The following is a 21837-nucleotide window of genomic DNA, read 5'->3' as shown; positions in this document are numbered from 1 at the left end:
CCCTTAATTTGACCTAATTTTACTCCTATCGCAAAGCCCCAAATCAACCCTAAAAAGCTACAACCGGACATCAATGGCAGAACATGATTAAGGTATGCAAACTCCACAAAACAGTCCAGAAACGATCAATGCATTGAACTAAACAAGAATACGCAAGTATATTTCAATGAGGATGCATATATTGTTCAGATCGAAAGGATTTTCAGAACGACTTACCTGGGCAAATACGAGGTAATTCTGTGGGTGCTGATGAAGCGTGATGATCCAGGTAGCTTCAGAGTGATCCCACGAACACGTTGCAATGCTTAAACTCCTCTGAAAACTCTTTAATCTCTCAAATCGATTCTGAGTTTTTAGAGAATTTTTGTCTCTTGAATCCTTTTGCTCTGCCCAGAAAAACCAACCCTTATTCATGTGCATAACTTCACTTACTTATAGCCTTCCATTAGGTCACGAATTAGAGGCCCATGGATCCATAAAATCTCTCTTGCCAATCTTGGAATTTTGAACAAATTTGATTTTATTTTTTTGATAAAAACCTTCTATTTTGGTCCAAATATTATATCAATCTTTTCCATTTGATTTGAGCACGAAAATTATACCATATTTTGCCATTAATGTTGATTGGAAATCATCAAAATATATTTTCTACCAAAATATTTGATTTCTCACTTATTTAAATCATTAAAATCAATTTTAAATGAAATAAAATTGTGTAAAAAATCAAGTAAAGTGATAAGATTCGTGGCACATGTCTTGGATAACTTATGGGCCAAGTTCAAGTCATAAAAGTATGGGCCTATTTGTAAAAAATTCAATTTGAACCTCCTTTTTTCATACTTGGTCCTCCAAAATCACCCAACTTTGATCGATCATATCTCCTTCAATTTTTAAGCTATGAGGGAGTTCTAATACTTTTTAGAAACCTCAAGAGGTCCTCTACAAGCCACTTTGGAACATATTTCTCATTTGAAGCTTTTATCTTGACCATATTCTCTTTGGGAAAAAACTGCTTTTGAAGGATGCCTGAAAATGACCTGTAATCTTTTGCTTTGTATCTCTCAAATGAAGTATTTTTAGCCCTGGCTTGTGAGAGACAAAGTTGTAGAGAATCCAATTTCCTTCAAGATAGGCTTTGAGTGGGGAATTTTTGATGTTCCATGTGAAAGTTATGCCCAGTCAAAGTTGAGTTGACTTTCTCCTAAGAAACCCTAATTTGAACCTTTTTGCATTTGTTCATCTCTGAGTTTCTATTAATGGAATCATGATCAATCTTTGATCAAATGATGGTTATGCATCCCTACACTTGATGTTTGCCCAATGATTATGGTTTGGATCATGATTTGATTGTAGTTGACCTTCAGGTTTGAATCAGTTGACTGTGGGTTATCTGGATCATTTGAGTGAGCAAGGTCTTGGAGTTTGCTCTTAAACCTTGTTATGAGAGAAGTGTGGGAGGTAAATTTTGGGGTATGACAGCTGCCCCTATTTAATTACCTTGGATCGAATGACAAGAGTGTATGGACCTCGCGTCGTTCAGATCGAAGAGTTATTAAATACTGGAAGACCCCTAAATTTATCCCGTGTTTGAGTTATGCGAGAGAACCGCCCTGCTAACGCCTGAGTCTTACATAGCGGGAAATATTTAGTGAGTTTCTGTAATTCATGAACCCCAGAGGATTACTTGCCATAGTTCTGGCAAATTTTCCTGTATCAAAACGATTCTTCGCGAGGGTTATCGCGAATACTCCTGCACCAACAAGTTCTTCGCGAGGGTTATCGCGAATATTCTTGCACTAATGAGTTCTTCGTGAGGGTTATCGCGAATGTTCTTGCACCAATAAGTTCTTCGCGAGGGTTATCGCGAATGTTCCTGCACCAATAAGTTCTTCGCGAGGGTTATCGCGAATGTTCTTGCACCAATAATTTCTTCGCGAGGGTTATCGCGAATGTTCTTGCACCAATAAGTTCTTCGCGAGGGTTATCGCGAATGTTCTTGCACCAATAAGTTCTTCGCGAGGGTTATCGCGAGTATTCTTGCACCAATAGGTTCTTCGCGAGGGTTATCGCGAATGTACCTGCACCAACGGCCTGCTTACCCTGGTTTGGGTAAGGCTACCTGCATAGACGTTTGTTTGTAAATGTGTATGCATCATGTTTATGCATTGTGCGCATGCCCCTGTTGTTTTTAAAATGTATATGTATGAATGTTTACACATGTGTGTTGCATGTATGTTAATGAATGTGTGCGATAATTCCAAGTCTTATCTCCTTATCACCCATTGCCTTTGTTTAGCTTCTTTTCAAGGTGCTTGGGAAATCTTAGCTCGGATTGTATTTGAATAACTTATTGCTCCTGTCTTTGTGAAAGAACCATATGTATCAGCGTGGGGCGTATGTAGCCTTCCGGAGATTTCATAATTTTTATCTTTCGCTTTTGTATTGAAAGTTTGTAAGTTTCTCATATTAAATCCAGGTTCAAGTTTAAAATAGTATGTCTTTTGCAGATAGTATTGAAATAAGAAATGAAGCGCAGTATGCAAAAAGGGAAATTTTATTGATATTGCCTTGAATTGGCAAGTGTACCGAAATGCGAAGAAGGAAAATGACAAATAGAAATGATATTAATACTGCCGTTGCTCTTTTTTGTTATCGAGGGCCCCAATAATCCTTCGACCTCAGAAGTAGATGATTGCACGACCCCCATCCTTCATAGTTTGTATTCGGCTTATGTCCGGTATCCTGCTTTTGCTAGGCATAATACTTCTTGACCGTATCCGAGTTGATTGGGTGCGGTAGCTCATCCCCATCCATTGTAGTGAGGATTAATGCCCCTCCTGAGAACACCGTTTTTACAATATACGGGCCTTCGTAGTTAGGTGTCCATTTCCCACGAGCGTCAAGTCGAGGTAATAGTATCTTCTTGAGGACAATGTCACCTTCTTTGTAAATTCGAGGTCGGACCTTCTTATCGAACGCTTTCTTCATTCTCTTCTGATAGAGTTGTCTGTGACACAAAGCTGTCAGTCGCTTTTCTTCAATGAGATTAAGCTGATCAAAACGAGTTTTTACCCATTCCGATTCTTCTAACTTTGTGTCAGTTATGACTCTTAATGACGGGATCTCCACTTCAATTGGGAGGACTGCTTCCATACCGTAGACTAGGGAGAATGGGGTTGCCCCTGTAGATGTGCGCACCGAGGTCATGTAACCGTGTAGGGCGAAGGGAAGCATTTCGTGCCAATCCTTGTATGTTTTCACCATCTTTTGTATTATCTTTTTGATATTTTTGTTTGCAGCTTCGACAGCGCCGTTCATTTTAGGCCTGTATGGTGAAGAATTGTGGTGTTCAATCTTGAACTCCTCGCACAGCTCCCTCATCATGTTATTGTTCAAATTCGACCCATTATCGGTGATAATCCTACTTGAAACCCCATACCGACATATGATATTATGCTTGATGAACCGAGTGACTACTTGTCTCGTCACGTTGGTGTAAGAGGCAGCTTCAACCCATTTGGTGAAGTAGTCTATGGAAACCAATATGAATCAGTGCCCATTTGAAGCTTTCGGTTCTATCATTCCTATCATGTCAATTCCCCACATTGCAAACGGCCATGGCGAACTCAAAACGTTCAACGGATTTGGCGGTACGTGTACCTTGTCAGCGTAAATCTGGCACTTGTGACATGTCCTTGCATATTGGAAACAGTCGGCCTCCATTGTTAACCAGTAATACCCTGCTCGCAGTATTTTTCTAGCCATTGAATGTCCGTTTGCATGAGTTCCAAAGGTTCCTTCATGTACCTCCCTGATAATCTCCCTGGCCTCGTTTTTATCCACACACCTTAATAACACCGAGTCGTAGTTCCTTTTGTACAGGATGTTTCCACTTAGGAAGAACTTGGAATGTTAGTCTTCTTAGTGTCTTCTTATCAATTGTTGAGGCGTTCTCCGGGTATTCTTGTTTCTCCAGGTACCTTTTAATGTCATGGTACCATGGTTCGTTGTCGTACTGCTCCTCAATCGCAAGACAATAGGCAGGTTCGTCGAAGTGTCTAACAGTTATCCGTGGTTCATGGTTTGGCCAAGTCACTTTGAACATGGAGGAAAGTGTCGCTAACACGTCAACTATTTGATTTTCTTCCCTCGGGATATGAGTAAAAGTGATTGTATCAAATTCAGCCGTTAACTCCAGTATAAGGTCTCGATATGGAATTAACTTTACATCTCGAGTGTCCCATTCTTTGTTGACTTGGTGGATTACCAATGCTGAGTCTCCGTATACATCAAGGAGTTTGATCCTTAGGTCGATTGCAGCTTCTAACCCCAATATGCATGCTTCGTATTCTGCGATGTTGTTGGTGCAGTCGAAACATAGTCTTGCAGTGAAGGGTAAGTGCCGGTCATCGGGAGATGTCAATACTGCCCCTATGCCATGTCCTAGTGCATTTGAGGCACCGTCGAACATGAGTTTCCATACCAAACCCGGTTCGGGTCCCTCGTCGGGTCCTGGTATTTCATAGTCTCTTACTAGCATAATATCCTCATCGGGGAAGTCGAACTTCATAGATTGGTATTCCTCGAGGGGTTGGTGAGCAAGATGTTCTGCCAATACACTCCCTTTTATTGCTTTTTGAGTTACATACTGTATGTCGTATTCGGACAACAACATTTGCCACCTTGCAATTCTACCCGTGAGTGCCTGTTTTTCGAACACGTATTTCAAAGGATCCATTCTCGATATCAGCCATGTGGAATGGTTCAGCATATATTGCCTTAGACGTTTGGAGGCCCATGCTAGGGCACAACATGTCTTTTCCAACGGTGAATACCGAGATTCGCAATCCATGAATTTCTTACTGAGGTAGTAGATATCGTGTTCTTTCCTGCCTGTTTCATCTTGTTGCCCCAATACACATCCCATAGATCTTTCGAGTACTGTGAGGTACATGATCAGCGGTCTTCCGGGTACGGGAGGTAAAAGTATCGGTGGTTCTTGTAAGTAGTTCTTTATAGTTTCGAAGGCTACTTGACAATCGTCATTCCACTTGATAGGTTGATCCTTCCTGAGTAGTTTGAATATAGGCTCGCGTGTAGCTGTTAGATGTGAAATGAACCTTGAGATGTAATTCAATCGGCCCAGGAAACCTCGTACCTCTTTTTCTGTCTTCGGAACGGGCATCGCTTGTATGGCTTTTACTTTCTCAGGATCAACCTCTATACCTCGTTGGCTTACAATGAATCCCAACAGCTTTCCCGACCTGACACCAAACGTACACTTGTTCGGGTTTAACCTTAGCTTGTACTTTTTAAGCGCTCAAACAACTTATGTAGATCTGTGATATGCTCTTCTTCTGTGCCAGATTTGGCAATCATATCATCTACATATACTTCGACCTCTTTGTGAATCATATCATGGAATAATGTGACCATGGCTCTTTGATATGTTGCCCCTGCATTTCTCAATCCAAAAGGCATCACTTTGTAGCAGAAGGTGCCCCAAGATGTCATGAAGGTGGTCTTTTCCATATCCTCAGGGGCCATCTTGATTTGATTATATCCGGAGAACCCATCCATAAAGGAGGACACCGAAGCTTGTGCTGTATTATCCACCAAGATATCTATATGTGGTAGTGGGAAATCATCTTTTGGACTTGCTTTATTTAGATCCCTGTAATCTACACACATGCGCACTTTCCCGTCTTTCTTAGGAACTGGCACTATGTTTGCAATCCATGGTGGGTAGTCAACCACAGCAAGAAACCCGGCATCGAACTGTTTGAGCACCTCTTCCCTAATCTTACTATCCATATCTGGTCGAACCCTTCTGCGCTTTTGCCTGACCGGCGCACATCCTTCTTTGAGAGGTAACCTGTATACCACGATGTCCGTATCCAACCCCGGCATGTCACGGTATGACCAAGCAAAAATCTCTGCATACTCGTGGAGGAGCTTGATTAGCGTTGCTTTTATGTCCTTACCTAGCGTTGCCCCACTCTTAATATTCTTGGGTTCCTCATCCGTTCCCAAGTTTATGATTTCAATGGCCTCTTGTGGAGGGAGCATGCTCTTGGATTCCTTATCCATTAACCTTGACAACTCTTCCGGAAGTTCATCGTCTTCCTCATCCTCTTCTTCGGCCTGATTAGCGAGAGCCTCGAGTTTGTATAGAGTCTCAGCAGTATTATTGTCGGTGGTGTCAGAAGGTGATCTGCACATGTTTTATGTTTTGCTTTCTTTTAGTATGCAGATATGAACGTGCTTTTTTTTTGTGCAAGAAATTTATTTGTCATTTTCGGAAAGGAAAAAGAAATAAATGCGGGAAGAGACAATGTTTTCAATACCAAAATGCAAAGACAATTTTATTAATAAACTTCGAACTCGAAAACAAATGGGGCCCTTACAAACTAACTCTATGCTTCGGGCGAGGCATGAGCGTTATTGTTTTTCTTTGTTTTAAAAATAAAACACACAAAAGCAAATTACTTTGAAATGAAAACTATCTCCGGTATCTCCAGGCTTGTCCAATTCTGAAGCTGTTCTTCGGGCCTGATTTCTCGAATGAAGTTGGACGTCCCTTCTCGAGAATCCTTGTTGGACACCATAGCCACATGTTCATACCCGCCAGTCACAAAAGTTTGCATTATTGGGGGAAACGGTCGTTCCTCCTTCCTAATGCTTGTGGCCTTGGTGTGTTGGTATCCTAACCCTGAGCGGTCTTTCTTCTCCAAAACCTCTGGTAGCTTGCCCCAGCCTTTAGCATCTGTGTCTTGTAGATCCTTCCATGATGTTACCGCCCTTCTTATCTTCTCCACCGGTAGTGTGATAGCGGTTGCAATTTCTAGCGCTTGAAATGCGGTACCCAATGCTTCGTCTCCAGCCTCAATATATCTGTATGAGTTTAGATTGCTGACAAATATATCCTCTTCTCCATTGATGGTTACTATGGAGTTCCCGTTCACAAACTTTAGTTTCTGATGGAGGGTGGAGGTGACTGCCCCAGCTGCGTGAATCCAAGGACGCCCTAGCAGGCAAGTATAAGCTGGTTCAATTTCCATCACTTGGAAATTGATGCAGAAGGTGTGGGGACCAATTATAACAGGAAGGTCCACTTCTCCAAACACCGGACTCTGTGATCCATTGAAAGCTTTAACCACCAGACGACTAGGTCTAACCACAAGTCCTTCTAAGGCTATCTTGTCAAGTGTTGCTTTTGGCATCACGTTTAAGGATGACCCTGTGTCGATCAAAACTCTAGCCAGATGAGCCTTCCCACATTGCATGGAGATATGCAAGGCTTTGTTGTGTGACTTTCCTTGTAGGGGTAGCTCATTATCACTGAAACCCAGGCATGCCCCGGCAGTTAGATTGGCCACCATCCCATCAAATTGATTGACTGTAATGTCCTTAGTTACATGGGCAGCGTTTAGGATCTTCATCAAGACATCTCGATGCTTCTCAGAGTGTATCAATAATGATAAGAGCGATATTTTAGATGGTGTCTGTTGCAACTGATCCACCACCCTATAATCACTCTTCTTAATCAAGGCGAGAAACTCCTCAGCATCCTTACTAAAAGTTTCTTTATCCTTAGGTTCAGCCTCATCACTTGGTTTCATAGCAACTTGTTCTCCAGCCGGTGTTACGTTCCCACTAGACGTTGGTTGTGCTTGCGCAGTTTTGAATATGCGCCCACTACGGGTCATGCCCCCAGGTCCAACAATGCTCGATACTGCAGTATTGGTGTCGGCCTCGTACTCCCATGGTACTTCTTTCATCTTGTCTAAAGGATATGGTCCTCTGATTGGGATGATCTTGGTATGCTCTTGCATAGGTATCATCACTGGTGGTCTAGAGCATGGGATATTTAATGGTTTCCTTGCCCCTTGTGCAGGTATCATTAAAGGCTCGTTTCTTTCCACCATCGCCACATACTCCCCTTCAGGGTGTTCCTCCAGTTGGATCAATCCTTGGTCCATGAGCCTTTGCAAGGTGTCTTTGAAAGCTTCGTTATGTTCTAGGATAAACCCCTTTATAAGAAGATACCTCTTAAGTGCATCTATGGGGGAGTTCCGTTGTTGAACCAACTCTTGCTCATTGACAACTTCTATTGCATTGACTGTGCCATCATGGTGTGGCATCGGATTTGTTTTCACGTTGGGTTTTTCAAAGGCGATTTCCCCTGACTCAATCAGATCTTGAACTATGTGTCTAAAAGCCCAACATTTCTCCAAGGTATGTCAAGGAGAATTGGCATGATATTCGCACCTCTCATTTGGCTTGTAGTTTGGTGTGATTTTTCCTGGAGGAATAGGCGCCAGCGGTTTGACTTCCACTAAGGACTCATTTATTAAGTACTTCAGTATCTCCTTTTTGGAAGTGGGTAGCGGGTCGAACCTTCTTTGGGGCCCTTGAAACCTATTTTGTTGTGGTGGGAGTGGCATAGTGGGCCTAACTTCCTGATGCACTACCGCATTGGTTTCTCCTTCCTTTTTCTTTGAGAAGTTGGGGGTAGGCCTCTTTGCCTGATAAGATCCAGATGATGCCCCTTGTATCTTCCCATTTTTGATTCCGTTCTCAATCCTTTCACCGATGACCACTAAATCTGAAAACCCTGACGACACACTTCCAACCATCTTATCGTAGTATGGCCCTTGCAGTGTAGCCATAAACATATCCACCAGTTCTTTCTCCAACAAGGGAGGTTGGACTCGGGAAGCCATCTCTCTCCATCTCTGAGCATACTCCTTGAACGATTCCTCCTTCTTTTGTGACAAATTTTGGAGTTGCATCCGATTGGGTGCCATATCCAAATTATACTTGTATTGCTTAAGGAATGTATTGGCAAGGTCGGTCCAGCTTCGGATGTGAGACTTCTCTAATTGCATATACCAGTCGACCGATGCTCCGCTCAAACTATCTTGGAAGAAATGAATCATCAGCTTTTGATCATGAGCATAGGCAGCCATTTTCCGCACATACATGCGCAGGTGATTCCTTGGGCAGGTGAGCCCTTTGTATTTCTCAAAGTTCGGAACCTTGAACTTGTGTGGAATTGTTAGATCTGGGACTAAGCTCATTTCAAAAGTATCCACGTCAAAAGCATCATACCCTTCCACAGCCTTCAGTCTCTCTTCCAATGCCTTGATTTGTCCACTGTCCTTAGAATCCTCTCCAGAATTAGTAGAGTTCAGCTTTGGTTGGGGGACTTGGTTTGTGTCATTGGTGTCCCCATATTGCAGGTCCAGATAGTCCTCATCCCTAAGAGAATTATTGACAGGAATGTGAACTGTGCGGGATGTCCCTTCCTTCTGAGCAATAGGAATAAACCCTTCTCGAGAAGCCTCTCCCTCTTCATGGGTCGTAGTGACCCTTTTAGATGCGTGAGCATTTGTTTTGTGAGGGTCATGGCCTCGAACATACCCTAACAATGGGTTGCCATCCTGAGGTATCTCCTCATACTGATCCTGAACCTCCTTAGCCTTGTCTTGCTTATCTTTGAGGTCTTTCAAGAAGCTCAGCATTTGGGTCATTCCTCCCTTGAGGTCTTCAATAGTATCTTTCAGCTGGGTCATTTCTTCACGAAGGGCGGCTTGATTCTGCTCTAGTTGTTCCATTGCTTTCTTCTTCTGAGCTCTGGTCTTGATTTGTGGTTGAGTTGTAATGGTGTGACTGGAGATGAAGATAGTTTTTTTGCTTTAATGTTTTGAAAAATAAATATGATATGCATGCTATGAGTGATATGGTTATGCAATGTTTATGTCTTATCCACATTATTATAATACACATATATATTTATATATTATTTATTCCCCCTTTTTTTTATATATACATGTACATTTTTCCTTTTTTTTTTTGCACATATGTATTATGTATATATTTTTTGCATATGTATTTATTTTTTTCTTTTTTTTTTGTACATGTATATACACATATGTTTTCCTTTTTTTTGTAGAGAGGTAAACAAGATTGGTGAATATTTATAGAAACGATGAGTAACGAAAAAGAAACACACTTTATTAAAAAGAAAATACTAATTCATTGTTGGTTCACAAAGAGGAAATTGAAATTGAAAATCAAAATACTTGAAATAAAAATAAAAGCAACAATGAAAGCGGAATAAAACTAAGAACGCCTTTGGATGTCTTCTTTGAACTTGTCCACCATGTCTCTACAAAGCTCCATGAATTCCTTGACTTCTTTGGGAAGGATAACGAGAGATGATTCCGCCTTTGCCAAACTTTTTGGAATGTCTAGGATCAAGTCATTGCACAAATAAACCAACTTATCATAATTTTCACGACATTTCTCATACTCTTCAAGCATCTTAGGAACCATGCTCACATGCTCATTCGCCGTAAAAATAATGGTGTAGAGTCTCTTCCAATAGTCTTTTTCATCCAGGGCTGCCTCGTATTCCTCCTTTTGTCTTGTGAATACTTCCCTAAGTGATACCATAGCTTGAAATGCTCTTTCGTACTCACCAGTGCGCTGTAAAAGTTCTTCTTCCGTGGTTAATCTTCTTGCGTGCTCTTGTTGTCCAGCATTGAGGGCTTCTTGTAGATCATATTTGAGGTTCCTTATTTCATCCTCTTGATCTTTAGTCCTATCAGTTAATTCAAAGATTACAGCTTCCAGATTTTTCTCAGATTCTGCTTTGTCATGGGAAGCCTTTTCGTAACGCCTTCTCCACCTTGCAATTTCTCTATCCGCTTGTTCCAACCTCTCATTATGTGCTTCCAGATTAAAATTAGCACTTAGAACTGTTGCTCGCTTCCTTTTACTCCTTTGTCTATTATTTTCTTCCTTAGCAGCTTGAAGCTCTTGATTTTTCTCTTTAAGGTCAAAGCGTAGTTGGCTCCTTTCATTAGTAAGTTGATGCAAATCAAGTTCTAATTTCTCTTTCTCCTTTCGGGGCGCCTCTAGGGCAGCCCTGATTCCTTCTATCTCTTCGATGGATAAAGGAACAGGATCAGGAGAATCAGGCTTGTAGGCGGGATCCACAACAAAAGGAAGCAACACTTTTTTAACTCTTTCTTGAACCCATGCGGTATAAGATGCTTTTGCAATTACATTCTTTGGCCCAAAGTCTCTCCTTTGCACATTGCTCCAAGCTTGAATTACCTTTTTCCATGTTCTTGGTTCACCTTTCCCATTGTCATGCAAAATTAATTCTTTTATACGTTGCTCGGAAGGTTCCTTATCCATCGAATGACCCAATTGACGTAGTGCTAAAGCAGGATTATAATTAATACAACCAAGAGTTCCTATCAATGGCACATTGTTGAATTCTCCGCATTTGTAAATGATCTTATCCGAATTCAGCTTTCTTGCATACCATAGAATAGAGTCCGCTTTAAGAGCCCTTAATTTTTGAGACCAATCGTTCCTAGTCAATTCTTGGATAAAGCAACTAGCTTTGTAGAGATGGGAAGTCAACCAAGAATAGAGCAAATGAACGCAACAAACTAGCACTCCTCTCTTTCTTTCATACCTCATATGAATAGCATAGTAAATGTTAGCGAGGATAGTCGGAGTTGGATCTTTGTCAAAAAGCCTAAAAGAAGTGAAAGCATGAATAGCGGTAGGATCAATATAATCAATATTCTTGGGCAATAAAACAACACCGAAAACCAAGAGAGCTAACACATGTCCACAAATGTCCCATTGTTTCCTTTGAGCAGACATTAGCGCTTTATTTTCTAAATAAGATCTTTTGATCCCATGCACCTCTCCCTCAGTTTTATAATTAGCTTTTAATTCCGCAGCGGACATTCCCAAAGCCTTTTCTAAATCTGAAAAGTCAACTTCCTTACCCACACCAGTATAGAATTCCTTTTTTATCCTCGAGAAACCCAACATAGCATCCATTTCTTCTAAGGTAGGAGCTAACTGAAAATCCTGGAAAGTAAAACATCTCAAAGGCGGATCATAGAATTGTACCAAAGCGGTGATAGCTTCCTCTTGTACTTTTACCCTTAGCTAATCCAATATATTTCCATAGCGGATTTCAAACCTATGCAAAGCACCTGATGGTAATTTCTCTTTGATTATCTTCAATTTCTTGATGTCTGGGGTAGAAACAGTAAAGTGGACAATTTTCTTCGTACTCATCCTTCCTACACATCCACCAACAAAACACAATCTTACCAATATATATATATATATATATATATATATATATATATATATACATATGTGTATTATTTTTTGTGTGGATAAGACATGATGAGAATGCAAATGATAGAAGATGCATGCAAACATAAAAATAGAAAAATAATACAGACATATAAAACCCAACCAAAAAAAACAATTAACATGATATTTCAAAGAACCCAGGTTCATAGGTTCGACGTAGGGGGCTCTTGGGAGCCAACCTTTTTATGGGGGTTCTAGAATGTCTCATGGGGTCGTTCGTAGCCTCCGAGACTTTTTCGTCTCTTCGGAGTTTGGAACAACTCATTTTATCCATGAGGTTCGAATTTTTGGGGTAGGTTCTCAAAGAGATCAGCTAAGTATCCAGTCCAGCCCTCCACAAAGTCAAGCTTCGTTTCGGACCTTTCCAAATACCTAACCCAATCCGAGTGGAGTTATCAGTGAGATTCGTAAGGCGATTCATGTCCCCTTTTGGTCTCAAAGTTAACTCCCACACTTAAGGTTTAACCGACATGAAAATAGAGCAAAATATATAATAATAAAGGCAAATATTTTTAGGCAGATAAAAACATAAAACAAATAAACAAATAAATAATTTAATGTTCATTAAAAGATAAACCTCCCCCCAAATCCTAAATGTGGCAATTTGCCAACCCTAAAGTGCGCCACAAACCCTAAACCACAAACCACGAGCCATAAACCTAAACCCACTCAAGCCTTAGGAGCATAATAATTAACTAAAAGTGTTGTCCCCAGCAGAGTCGCCAGCTGTAGCAACCTGCCCTAAAATTAAAGACTTTTAGAGTCGCCACCTATTCTGAAGGGCGAATAGGAAACCCTACGCAGTATAAAGATCTGGGTAAGTTATTATAATCAGGTTGAGGGAAGGTGTTAGGCACCCTCAACCCTTTCCTATTGGCTTTGAATCTAAGGTAAAGGTTTATGGCTAAAATGTTGAGGTTTAATAGCTAAAGAATTGAATAGGGGAAAAATTGAGATTTTAGGGAGGGAGACTCGCCTTGGTTATCCAAGTGCCTACGTACCTCCTTATGGAGGATCAGAGTCTACGTAGTTCGGGGAAGGTTGTACGCCATTAGAATTGAATTTGATTAGATATGTGTTTTTCAGAGGCTTTTTGAATGACCTATCGTAGTTTGATTATTTTGTAGTTTTGGATGGATTTTAGAATTATTTTAGGGTTTGGGCGTACAACCCTGATTTGGCACAATTAACCGCAATGATCAATAGGTTTGATCACCATAGTTAAAAGATTTGGGGTTTTGCACCATTACCAATTCAAATCGATTGATTCGATTATCACTAATAATGAATTAATGTGTTTTATTATTATTATTTTATAGATTGTGTTTTTGTATTGTTACCTCTCATAACCGATTAACACGATTACAAATAATAACAAATTAAATTTAGAACAAGGCAAGATTAATCATCACAATCAATAAGATGATTGCAACCATTTAATCGAATATAGTTTGAATTTTATTTTAATTAAATAGTATTTTAATTAAAATCATTGTTAACCATAGCGATCAATCGATTTAATCGGCACGAATAACAAATTGAAAATTTTTAATATAATCATTATATATTTATTTTATAATAAAAAAAATAATTATAATACAATTAATATATATTAAAAATAAGTATTTTAATTAAAATAAAACAAAATAATTAAAATTTATTAAGTTTATTAAGGTTATGATTCAGTGTGGTTGGTTTGAGGGTTTATAGTATGGGGACTAAATCTGGGGCGTCAGATTTGGTTGAGTGGAGAATCAGAGGCTGGATTATGAGGGTGCATGGTGGTGACTAGCAGCTAGGGTGCACTGGATTAGGGAGAGATTTTCAGAAAAAAAACATGGAAAGGGTTGGGTATCGAACCCAGGCCCTTGGGGTTACAAACCAGACACACGAACCAGCGCAGCTAAACGCGCTTTGTGTGTAACAAACGCTTTCAGTCAAATATATAAAAAACAATAAAATCATAATAGGGACGCGCGCGAAATTTAAATGGGCGAACCAGGCGTTGACACGCCATCGTCTTCCACCCCAGACCTGCAAAGAACCAATGAATTTTTTTTGCTACGAATTTGCTGCAAATCTATTCGTAGCTATTAGACTTTAAAAATAGCGATTAGGTCCCTGTCAAATATAAATGTTTCGCACCCCTTCAAATATGTTTGTATCAACCTTACGAACACACCTATACCCTTAATTTGACCTAATTTTACTCCTATCGCAAAGCCCCAAATCAACCCTAAAAAGCTACAACCGGACATCAATGGCAGAACATGATTAAGGTATGCAAACTCCACAAAACAGTCCAGAAACGATCAATGCATTGAACTAAACAAGAATACGCAAGTATATTTCAATGAGGATGCATATATTGTTCAGATCGAAAGGATTTTCAGAACGACTTACCTGGGCAAATACGAGGTAATTCTGGGGGTGCTGATGAAGCGTGATGATCCAGGTAGCTTCAGAGTGATCCCACGAACACGTTGCAATGCTTAAACTCCTCTGAAAACTCTTTAATCTCTCAAACCGATTCTGAGTTCTTAGAGAATTTTTGTCTCTTGAATCCTTTTGCTCTGCCCAGAAAAACCAACCCTTATTCATGTGCATAACTTCACTTACTTATAGCCTTCCATTAGGTCACGAATTAGAGGCCCATGGATCCATAAAATCTCTCTTGCCAATCTTGGAATTTTGAACAAATTTGATTTTATTTTTTTGATAAAAACCTTCTATTTTGGTCCAAATATTATATCAATCTTTTCCATTTGATTTGAGCACGAAAATTATACCATATTTTGCCATTAATGTTGATTGGAAATCATCAAAATTTATTTTCTACCAAAATATTTGATTTCTCACTTATTTAAATCATTAAAATCAATTTTAAATGAAATAAAATTGTGTAAAAAATCAAGTAAAGTGATAAGATTCGTGGCACATGTCTTGGATAACTTATGGGCCAAGTTCAAGTCATAAAAGTATGGGCTTATTTGTAAAAAATTCAATTTGAACCTCCTTTTTTCATATTTGGTCCTCCAAAATCACCCAACTTTGATCGATCATATCTCCTTCAATTTTTAAGCTATGAGGGAGTTCTAATACTTTTTAGAAACCTCAAGAGGTCCTCTACAAGCCACTTTGGAACATATTTCTCATTTGAAGCTTTTATCTTGACCATATTCTCTTTGGGAAAAAACTGCTTTTGAAGGATGCCTGAAAATGACCTGTAATCTTTTGCTTTGTATCTCTCAAATGAAGTATTTTTAGCCCTGGCTTGTGAGAGAAAAGTTGTAGAGAATCCAATTTCCTTCAAGATAGGCTTTGAGTGGGGAATTTTTGATGTTCCATGTGAAAGTTATGCCCAGTCAAAGTTGAGTTGACTTTCTCCTAAGAAACCCTAATTTGAACCTTTTTGCATTTGTTCATCTCTGAGTTTCTATTAATGGAATCATGATCAATCTTTGATCAAATGATGGTTATGCATCCCTACACTTGATGTTTGCCCAATGATTATGGTTTGGATCATGATTTGATTGTAGTTGACCTTCAGGTTTGAATCAGTTGACTGTGGGTTATCTGGATCATTTGAGTGAGCAAGGTCTTGGAGTTTGCTCTTAAACCTTGTTATGAGAGAAGTGTGGGAGGTAAATTTTGGGGTATGGCAGCTGCCCCTATTTAATTACCTTGGATCGAATGACAAGAGTGTATGGACCTCGCGTCGTTCAGATCGAAGAGTTATTAAATACTGGAAGACCCCTAAATTTATCCCGTGTTTGAGTTATGCGAGAGAACCGCCCTGCTAACGCCTGAGTCTTACATAGCGGGAAATATTTAGTGAGTTTCTGTAATTCATGAACCCCAGAGGATTACTTGCCATAGTTCTGGCAAATTTGCCTGTATCAAAACGATTCTTCGCGAGGGTTATCGCGAATACTCTTGCACTAATGAGTTCTTCGCGAGGGTTATCGCGAATATTCTTGCACTAATGAGTTCTTCGTGAGGGTTATCGCGAATGTTCTTGCACCAATAAGTTCTTCGCGAGGGTTATCGCGAATGTTCTTGCACCAATAAGTTCTTCGCGAGGGTTATCGCGAATGTTCCTGCACCAATAAGTTCTTCGCGAGGGTTATCGCGAATGTTCTTGCACCAATAAGTTCTTCGCGAGGGTTATCGCGAATGTTCTTGCACCAATAGGTTCTTCGCGAGGGTTATCGCGAATGTACCTGCACCAACGGCCTGCTTACCCTGGTTTGGGTAAGGCTACCTGCATAGACGTTTGTTTGTAAATGTGTATGCATCATGTTTATGCATTGTGCGCATGCCCCTGTTGTTTTTAAAATGTATATGTATGAATGTTTACACATGTGTGTTGCATGTATGTTAATGAATGTGTGCGATAATTCCAAGTCTTATCTCCTTATCACCCATTGCGTTTGTTTAGCTTCTTTTCAAGGTGCTTGGGAAATCTTAGCTCGGATTGTATTTGAATAACTTATTGCTCCTGTCTTTGTGAAAGAACCATATGTATCAGCGTGGGGCGTATGTAGCCTTCCGGAGATTTCATAATTTTTATCTTTCGCTTTTGTATTGAAAGTTTGTAAGTTTCTCATATTAAATCCAGGTTCAAGTTTAAAATAGTATGTCTTTTGCAGATAGTATTGAAATAAGAAATGAAGCGCAGTATGCAAAAAGGGAAATTTTATTGATATTGCCTTGAATTGGCAAGTGTACCGAAATGCGAAGAAGGAAAATGACAAATAGAAATGATATTAATACTGCCGTTGCTCTTTTTTGTTATCGAGGGCCCCAATAATCCTTCGACCTCAGAAGTAGATGATTGCACGACCCCCATCCTTCATAGTTTGTATTCGGCTTATGTCCGGTATCCTGCTTTTGCTAGGCATAATACTTCTTGACCGTATCCGAGTTGATTGGGTGCGGTAGCTCATCCCCATCCATTGTAGTGAGGATTAATGCCCCTCCTGAGAACACCGTTTTTACAATATACGGGCCTTCGTAGTTAGGTGTCCATTTCCCACGAGCGTCAAGTCGAGGTAATAGTATCTTCTTGAGGACAATGTCACCTTCTTTGTAAATTCGAGGTCGGACCTTCTTATCGAACGCTTTCTTCATTCTCTTCTGATAGAGTTGTCTGTGACACAAAGCTGTCAGTCGCTTTTCTTCAATGAGATTAAGCTGATCAAAACGAGTTTTTACCCATTCCGATTCTTCTAACTTTGTGTCAGTTATGACTCTTAATGACGGGATCTCCACTTCAATTGGGAGGACTGCTTCCATACCGTAGACTAGGGAGAATGGGGTTGCCCCTGTAGATGTGCGCACCGAGGTCCTGTAACCGTGTAGGGCGAAGGGAAGCATTTCGTGCCAATCCTTGTATGTTTTCACCATCTTTTGTATTATCTTTTTGATATTTTTGTTTGCAGCTTCGACAGCGCCGTTCATTTTAGGCCTGTATGGTGAAGAATTGTGGTGTTCAATCTTGAACTCCTCGCACAGCTCCCTCATCATGTTATTGTTCAAATTCGACCCATTATCGGTGATAATCCTACTTGAAACCCCATACCGACATATGATATTATGCTTGATGAACCGAGTGACTACTTGTCTCGTCACGTTGGTGTAAGAGGCAGCTTCAACCCATTTGGTGAAGTAGTCTATGGAAACCAATATGAATCAGTGCCCATTTGAAGCTTTCGGTTCTATCATTCCTATCATGTCAATTCCCCACATTGCAAACGGCCATGGCGAACTCAAAACGTTCAACGGATTTGGCGGTACGTGTACCTTGTCAGCGTAAATCTGGCACTTGTGACATGTCCTTGCATATTGGAAACAGTCGGCCTCCATTGTTAACCAGTAATACCCTGCTCGCAGTATTTTTCTAGCCATTGAATGTCCGTTTGCATGAGTTCCAAAGGTTCCTTCATGTACCTCCCTGATAATCTCCCTGGCCTCGTTTTTATCCACACACCTTAATAACACCGAGTCGTAGTTCCTTTTGTACAGGATGTTTCCACTTAGGAAGAACTTGGAATGTTAGTCTTCTTAGTGTCTTCTTATCAATTGTTGAGGCGTTCTCCGGGTATTCTTGTTTCTCCAGGTACCTTTTAATGTCATGGTACCATGGTTCGTTGTCGTACTGCTCCTCAATCGCAAGACAATAGGCAGGTTCGTCGAAGTGTCTAACAGTTATCCGTGGTTCATGGTTTGGCCAAGTCACTTTGAACATGGAGGAAAGTGTCGCTAACACGTCAGCTATTTGATTTTCTTCCCTCGGGATATGAGTAAAAGTGATTGTATCAAATTCAGCCGTTAACTCCAGTATAAGGTCTCGATATGGAATTAACTTTACATCTCGAGTGTCCCATTCTTTGTTGACTTGGTGGATTACCAATGCTGAGTCTCCGTATACATCAAGGAGTTTGATCCTTAGGTCGATTGCAGCTTCTAACCCCAATATGCATGCTTCGTATTCTGCGATGTTGTTGGTGCAGTCGAAACATAGTCTTGCAGTGAAGGGTAAGTGCCGGTCATCGGGAGATGTCAATACTGCCCCTATGCCATGTCCTAGTGCATTTGAGGCACCGTCGAACATGAGTTTCCATACCAAACCCGGTTCGGGTCCCTCGTCGGGTCCTGGTATTTCATAGTCTCTTACTAGCATAATATCCTCATCGGGGAAGTCGAACTTCATAGATTGGTATTCCTCGAGGGGTTGGTGAGCAAGATGTTCTGCCAATACACTCCCTTTTATTGCTTTTTGAGTTACATACTGTATGTCGTATTCGGACAACAACATTTGCCACCTTGCAATTCTACCCGTGAGTGCCTGTTTTTCGAACACGTATTTCAAAGGATCCATTCTCGATATCAGCCATGTGGAATGGTTCAGCATATATTGCCTTAGACGTTTGGAGGCCCATGCTAGGGCACAACATGTCTTTTCCAACGGTGAATACCGAGATTCGCAATCCATGAATTTCTTACTGAGGTAGTAGATATCGTGTTCTTTCCTGCCTGTTTCATCTTGTTGCCCCAATACACATCCCATAGATCTTTCGAGTACTGTGAGGTACATGATCAGCGGTCTTCCGGGTACGGGAGGTAAAAGTATCAGTGGTTCTTGTAAGTAGTTCTTTATAGTTTCGAAGGCTACTTGACAATCGTCATTCCACTTGATAGGTTGATCCTTCCTGAGTAGTTTGAATATAGGCTCGCGTGTAGCTGTTAGATGTGAAATGAACCTTGAGATGTAATTCAATCGGCCCAGGAAACCTCGTACCTCTTTTTCTATCTTCGGAACGGGCATCGCTTGTATGGCTTTTACTTTCTCAGGATCAACCTCTATACCTCGTTGGCTTACAATGAATCCCAACAGCTTTCCCGACCTGACACCAAACGTACACTTGTTCGGGTTTAACCTTAGCTTGTACTTTTTAAGCGCTCAAACAACTTATGTAGATCTGTGATATGCTCTTCTTCTGTGCCAGATTTGGCAATCATATCATCTACATATACTTCGACCTCTTTGTGAATCATATCATGGAATAATGTGACCATGGCTCTTTGATATGTTGCCCCTGCATTTCTCAATCCAAAAGGCATCACTTTGTAGCAGAAGGTGCCCCAAGATGTCATGAAGGTGGTCTTTTCCATATCCTCAGGGGCCATCTTGATTTGATTATATCCGGAGAACCCATCCATAAAGGAGGACACCGAAGCTTGTGCTGTATTATCCACCAAGATATCTATATGTGGTAGTGGGAAATCATCTTTTGGACTTGCTTTATTTAGATCCCTGTAATCTACACACATGCGCACTTTCCCGTCTTTCTTAGGAACTGGCACTATGTTTGCAATCCATGGTGGGTAGTCAACCACAGCAAGAAACCCGACATCGAACTGTTTGAGCACCTCTTCCCTAATCTTACTATCCATATCTGGTCGAACCCTTCTGCGCTTTTGCCTGACCGGCGCACATCCTTCTTTGAGAGGTAACCTGTATACCACGATGTCCGTATCCAACCCCGGCATGTCACGGTATGACCAAGCAAAAATCTCTGCATACTCGTGGAGGAGCTTGATTAGCGTTGCTTTTATGTCCTTACCTAGCGTTGCCCCAATCTTAATATTCTTGGGTTCCTCATCCGTTCCCAAGTTTATGATTTCAATGGCCTCTTGTGGAGGGAGCATGCTCTTGGATTCCTTATCCATTAACCTTGACAACTCTTCCGGAAGTTCATCGTCTTCCTCATCCTCTTCTTCGGCCTGATTAGCGAGAGCCTCGAGTTTGTATAGAGTCTCAGCAGTATTATTGTCGGTGGTGTCAGAAGGTGATCTGCACATGTTTTATGTTTTGCTTTCTTTTAGTATGCAGATATGAACGTGCTTTTTTTTTGTGCAAGAAATTTATTTGTCATTTTCGGAAAGGAAAAAGAAATAAATGCGGGAAGAGACAATGTTTTCAATACCAAAATGCAAAGACAATTTTATTAATAAACTTCGAACTCGAAAACAAATGGGGCCCTTACAAACTAACTCTATGCTTCGGGCGAGGCATGAGCGTTATTGTTTTTCTTTATTTTAAAAATAAAACACACAAAAGCAAATTACTTTGAAATGAAAACTATCTCCGGTATCTCCAGGCTTGTCCAATTCTGAAGCTGTTCTTCGGTCCTGATTTCTCGAATGAAGTTGGACGTCCCTTTCCTATTATAATCAGGTTGAGGGAAGGTGTTAGGCACCCTCAACCCTTTCCTATTGGCTTTGAATCTAAGGTAAAGGTTTATGGCTAAAATGTTGAGGTTTAATAGCTAAAGAATTGAATAGGGGAAAAATTGAGATTTTAGGGAGGGAGACTCGCCTTGGTTATCCAAGTGCCTACGTACCTCCTTATGGAGGATCAGAGTCTACGTAGTTCGGGGAAGGTTGTACGCCATTAGAATTGAATTTGATTAGATATGTGTTTTTCAGAGGCTTTTTGAATGACCTATCGTAGTTTGATTATTTTGTAGTTTTGGATGGATTTTAGAATTATTTTAGGGTTTGGGCGTACAACCCTGATTTGGCACAATTAACCGCAATGATCAATAGGTTTGATCACCATAGTTAAAAGATTTGGGGTTTTGCACCATTACCAATTCAAATCGATTGATTCGATTATCACTAATAATGAATTAATGTGTTTTATTATTATTATTTTATAGATTGTGTTTTTGTATTGTTACCTCTCATAACCGATTAACACGATTACAAATAATAACAAATTAAATTTAGAACAAGGCAAGATTAATCATCACAATCAATAAGATGATTGCAACCATTTAATCGAATATAGTTTGAATTTTATTTTAATTAAATAGTATTTTAATTAAAATCATTGTTAACCATAGCGATCAATCGATTTAATCGGCACGAATAACAAATTGAAAATTTTTAATATAATCATTATATATTTATTTTATAATAAAAAAAATAATTATAATACAATTAATATATATTAAAAATAAGTATTTTAATTAAAATAAAACAAAATAATTAAAATTTATTAAGTTTATTAAGGTTATGATTCAGTGTGGTTGGTTTGAGGGTTTATAGTATGGGGACTAAATCTGG

The sequence above is a fragment of the Vicia villosa genome, linkage group LG6, assembly GCF_029867415.1.
Source record: "Vicia villosa cultivar HV-30 ecotype Madison, WI linkage group LG6, Vvil1.0, whole genome shotgun sequence".
Classification (NCBI taxonomy): Eukaryota; Viridiplantae; Streptophyta; class Magnoliopsida; order Fabales; family Fabaceae; genus Vicia; species Vicia villosa.
The sequence above is the reverse complement of the archived record's forward strand: the minus strand, read 5'-3'. Positions refer to the sequence as shown.